This window comes from Diospyros lotus, chromosome 8, assembly GCF_014633365.1.
Source record: "Diospyros lotus cultivar Yz01 chromosome 8, ASM1463336v1, whole genome shotgun sequence".
NCBI lineage: Eukaryota > Viridiplantae > Streptophyta > Magnoliopsida > Ericales > Ebenaceae > Diospyros > Diospyros lotus.
In genome coordinates this window covers 31,744,406-31,750,405 of record NC_068345.1, presented here as the reverse complement: position 1 = coordinate 31,750,405, position 6,000 = coordinate 31,744,406, and positions in this window count along the sequence as shown.

Here is a 6,000-nt window from a genome sequence, read left to right as displayed (position 1 = left end):
ATTTGAATTTGATAGTTGAGTTTTAAGTTGGTTGAGATTTTATAGGTCATAGAAAATGATAGTTGAGGTTAAAGTTGAGATTTAGAGAGACTCAATTGAGATTTTGTTGAACATTGAATATATAACAAGTGACCCTACATTTGATCTTTAATTCAATTAAATCGAGATCTCGTTGTATTTTAGAATCAATAATTAACTTAGAGTTGAGGTTTCGCTCAAACCTCCTCAACTTTTTGAAATGAGAGTTCATGAGTTCTGCAACCAATATTTTGTTCAGCTTAGTTAACCCTTCAAAACATTTTGGATTTGACGACGGATACATTTAACTGAAAACTAGATCGACTAAGCCAACTAAATTTAAAATTAGAATTTACAACCAATCCTACAATCACCTGTAGGTTCACCTATTCAACGGTCACAATTATTTTTTTGTGTTGTGTCACTTTTGAATAATAAATGCAATTTTAGCCATCGATCGGAGGACTTTACTATTGATTGCACATTAAAGGCTCTAAACTGAAAAAACTCTCAAGACACGCAAAGCTCAAGTCCTATTTGGTGAGGGAAAAGTAACCACGACACTAAAGGCCATCAAACCTTCATCATTCAAGCCAGCCCTTGTGAACATTTTACTATCATTTAAATTTGTTATTTTGCTATTTATTGTGCTTTATTTTCATATTTGGTCAAAAAGTGTAGACTTAGGACTTATATACAATTGTATGAATTATTGTTTGTAGTGTTAACTTCCTAGAGCTTCATTTTCTTAATTCTATTTCTTTCAAGTTTTACAACAGAAAAAACAAATCTCTATTCACACAACAATGTAAGTTTCCTTGCAGATTCCAAAATCACATCGAGAGTTGACAAAATTAAAGGACTTCACCGTGTGTCACAGATTTAACATGGCAGGCTGTGCATTCCCTGGTCAAAAAGGTAACGCTAACGCAACGCCCCCACACGCCCAATCTCTTTACCATCAAATCATTAGCATTCAATTTAAGGTTATCTGAATTGTTTGTGAGATTGCTATGCCGCTGGCTCTTTTGAGTATCGGCACTAAATGTACGGAAAATTAATGCTATATCTATGGGTAATCAATTATTATTAATTTGGTATAAATATTACCCTGAATTATGGTTTATGGGTGGTGAGCTATTAATAGATGATGTATCCATATTTTTTATGATAATAAATAATAATTCCCCAAAAAAGTAGTCAAGATGTTGTAGTGTTTTTTATATAAACTAAATGAGTGGTCTTTACTATGCATGTTTAAATAAAAATTAAATAAAAATTTATTTAGTAGTGTTTGATCATAAATGCAGTTTATTTTAAGTCTTTATGAAACGGTAAAATTTTAGTTATTTAAATGTAATGATAAAATTTTCATATATTAGTTATTTAAATGTTATAAATTTGAGTATGTGTGTGGTATGCTATTACACCGCACAATGAATTTGTTATTATCATATGAAATTATTATTTTCTGCTGAATGGACATAAAGTGCAACACCATTTATATTTATATTTTTGTAAAAGTATTGTATTTGTAAAAGTAATGGGATTCAGACCAAATTTTCTTTACAGAATTCTTATAGTAAATTAATTTTTATGATAATGCAGGGTCCGGTTACCAATTGAATTTTTAAGATTTTTCATGACATTTAAATCATATTTTTAAATTTTTTGCACATGTGAAACAAAAATAACAGTTACTCTGCTACTCGACTAGGAAATTGTCACTTGAATACTTATGTTAGTAAATGATTCTAGAGATAACTTATAGGCTTAAAAGAATTAATAGTGTAGAATATTATGTCTTTGGCTCACTCTTTACTGTTTTTTTTATACTTTTTGAATAGAGTTTCATGATAAAGATCACGAAAAGAATTAGTTGACCTCATCTATGTAGTAAATGATTAGTTGATTTCTCTTGGTTTCATGAGTTTGAAAGTCATCTAGATTGGAGTTGTTCTATAAGTGTGACATATCTTGTATTGACTTGTGAATTTAGAAAATGAACAGAGAGAATTTAGAATGTCTATCATATGTTTCTCGATTTGAATTTATTTATTCTCTAGATTATAGAGATAGCCTCATATTGAGAGTTTGTCCTATACGAAAATACTTTTAGATGAGAGTATAATAAATAAGTATTCTGAGACTTTTTTTTGCTTGAAGTTTTTTTTTTTTGAAAATATCATCTTTATTTTGACATAAAAAATACTTCGATATCTATAGCATTTTAAAATATTTTTAGAATATTTAGAGGGTTAAAGAAATTTTTTTTAATTTAATTTGAAAAATAATTTATTTAACCAAGTGAATGGATTAAATGACCAATACACAAACACATATGAAATAATAAAGTATAAAAATATATATATAAATAAACAAAATAGAGATGATCTTTTCAAAAAAAAAATTTCAAGCGCCAGCCAGCCAAGCCACTATGGGGCGCGCGTGATGTCCCTTTCCCTAAAAAGGACTCCACAGCACCATAGCCTTCATGGCAACTAGCTAGTAGCTGCTTGCAAGCCCCTTGCACCAAAGGGATGGCGTGCAAACCGGCGCCCCCCCCCCCCCCCCCCCCCCCCCCCCCCCCCCCCATTGACTCCCTGTTTTGATCTTTTCTCTCATGTGTATAGAAGATGAGGTTTTAAAAAATAAAAATAAAACAAAAATCCTCCAGTTAATTGACTTCTTTATGAAAAAAATTATGGGTTTTATAAAGTGAGATATTAAGGGACGGTTTCCTCTCGAGGGAGTTAAGTGTAATAAATGAGAGAAAATAGAGAAAAAAGATAAAGAAAAAAGAAAAGCAGTGAAAAGAATAATAAGCTTCTATCAAAGTGACTAATGAGAGGTTAGAAATATAGGAAAATCGAGCAAGATCTTCTCCAAAGAGATCCCAAAGTGAGATTCTCCCACCCACAAACTCTTATTTCACGATTTTTTCACACTAAAATTAATTTTAAAAATTTTGACTTTTCATTTATATCCATAATCATGTATGGCCATGTTATTTTGTTTTACGTCACTCAAGCCTAAGGTAACGTGGTTGGGTACTTTCTAAGACACTTAGGATACTAATTGAGAAAGCTCTTGAAAGTATATCGATATTGTCAAAATTGGCCTTGCGAAATAGAAACTTATATTTTCTTTTATAAACATACATTTTATATAAGTGTTTTATTTTGGGGGTTCTTAGCTAGAAAGTTGATCTTCTAACTTAAATTCATTCATTAGAAGATTCAAACATTTCAATGAGGTATGTGCTTAGAAGAGAAATGAAGTTTTGGAAGTTTTATTATTTTTGTGGTATGTCATGTTTTATACATATCATGCATGTTTTTATATGATACACTAGAAGTATGTATATATTTTATGTCAAATGTATTAAGTATGCTAAATTTATTATACAAACTAAGTTTTTATTTAAAGCATGTCTTTTTGTTTTGGTGGAATTTGAACGACTTTTACAATTATGTTTTGAGTCATAATAACTTAAAATTTTATTCTAAAGGTTCTTAAAGATTTTTTATTGGGACGATCAAAAAGCTTTTTTTTTTCTTTCTTTTTAAATTTGATTTTTTGGAAGAAATAAAAAATTTAGACTCCTTAATATGAGTTATGAATTAAATTATGTTTGATCTATAAAAATGAGTGTACACAAAGACCCCTACCATGATAAATTAAACCAAACATAAGAATTTGGATGGAAGGGCTAAGCCACTAGAGGTAAGCTCTTCTAAGTATCGATTACGAAAATAATCTCTAGTAAATTTAGAGAAAATAAATAATAAAAATGAAATAATAAGCGAACGAAGATTTTGAAAGCAAAATGTAAATTGAAAGGGTCGGTGAAGAGTTTTTAGGGGGAATGTTTTAGAAAAAAACCCTCAAATTATGATGTAAAAACACACTCTAAAAGAGAAAGATATTTCAATGTTCATCTTCAACCTAGATTAGGTTCCTTTTGTTTGCTTATCTCTAAGAAATTTGAGAGCATAATCTGCCCTGGATCCAAATTTCTCATTATAACTAGGTATTCAAGATCAACCTATGGGCTGCTCAGATGCTTTGACTTCCTTTAGCATGAATTTAGTGACATAGCACTTTGTTTCACGTGAATTTTCCTATTTTGCTGGACATCATTACCACTTACTTTTTTTTGTATGTTAATATTTCTAGACTTAGGAAGTTAACGTTATGTCAACAGTGCCCATTAATTTCTAGCTTAGGAAGTTAATATTATGTCAATCGTTTCTATTAATTTCATGGTTGCATTGATTACTTAGTTCAAATGTTAATATTTCTAAACTTAGGAAGTTAATGTTATATATGGCAATCGTATCCATTAATTTTGTGGTTGCATTTATTACAGTTTGGACACATCTTTTATTGTTGGCGTATGCACTTACTTTTTTAATTTCTGGTGGTGTGGATGCTGCGCAGTTGTGCTATCTATCTTTCGTCATCATTATTGCCTTTTGGACATTTTACCTTTTTAGCAATGATTTCCACTCGAAAGCTATGTCATCTCTTTCTTCCTTGTACCTATGTATACCTTTTTCTCCACTGCATTTAACAATTTTTTTTTTTTTTTTTGGCTTTTTTTCCTTGCTTCTACTTTCTTCAATCTTCTGCAACCTTTTATTCCTTACAACTTTTTCGTTCTTCTTTCAATCTTGCTTCCTTTGCCAAAGAGATTTGCGGGAGCATGAATAGGTCCTTTGGACTTTGGAGAAACTTTATCAAGGTTAGTGAAATCTATACACATTTTTCATTCGCTACAAGAATGATATTAGATAGTCAAGTTGAAGAATTAGCTTCTCTAATGATGTTTACCACTAAAAATTATCAACTTCTTTCTCAACGACTTCTTGCTTGGCAAGGGAGAAAGTCTTTTTTTTTTTTTTTTTTTCTAAACCATCAACTTTACTTTTGGATCGAGTTTAAGACAATACTCAGTAATTGTTCTGTCAATTCTAGGCATGTTGAGTGGCTACCATGTGAAAATATCCAAATATTTGCAAAACAACTACAAAAGTGATGTTGTGACTTTAGGGGATAAAGCTTAGTTGAGATTCACTATCTTTGAGTATCTAACTCAATTATAGACAGCAGGAGTAGGTCCTCGACCGACGTCTTTATTGGGGATGTCAAGTGACTTTAGGGGATAAATCTTTATTGGGGTTATTTCTTCCTTAGCTATCTCTTCATTTCTTTTGTTATTCCTCGATAACATGTCGATAACTTTTTCTCTATAACAAGTTATCAATCTCCTTTTGCAATTATTGACAATCATTCATGTTAAGTCCTACCATGCAATGGTATTCAGAGTATTTAGTAGGATCTGGCCTTATTAATGATGTGGTGCCTTTAGCAAGTCTTTGTGCTTGAAATCAGCAGTCACTGTTTACTTTGGTGAGAACTTGATTTGGAGATTGATTATCAAAGACATTCTCTCAGGGATGACGTTTTCTTCCCCAATTCAAGGTGTTTTTCTTTCATATTATCCACGATATTTTGGGTAAGAGATTTATCCTCTCTTTTTTTTTTTTTCATCTACCAAAGAGTTGTTTTTCAATGTTAATATATTATTGAGAACGAACATATAACTCATTCAACATTTTACTGGATTCTTCAATAAGGAGAAACAAAAAGTTCGTATTATTTGGCTCCTTTGTTATGGATGCAGTTCTAGAAAATAGAAATAGATCATCTACCTCGAAGGCAACAATCCAAAATTTCTCTATGTATTGTTTTAGCATCTCCATTGGCCTTGACTTGAAGAAACATTGAATTGGTCTTTGAGGGTTGTTGATCCCCTTGGAATCTTTTAACAAACTAACACTTTAACTGCTTCAGTACTCCCTTAGCAAGGGTATCATACTAGTCTTGTTCTTTTTTATGTAAAACTCGGACAAAACCTCTATAGAACATGGGGTTAGAGGCTCATTTGTCTTCCATGTCATCTTGATAAAGACGCAT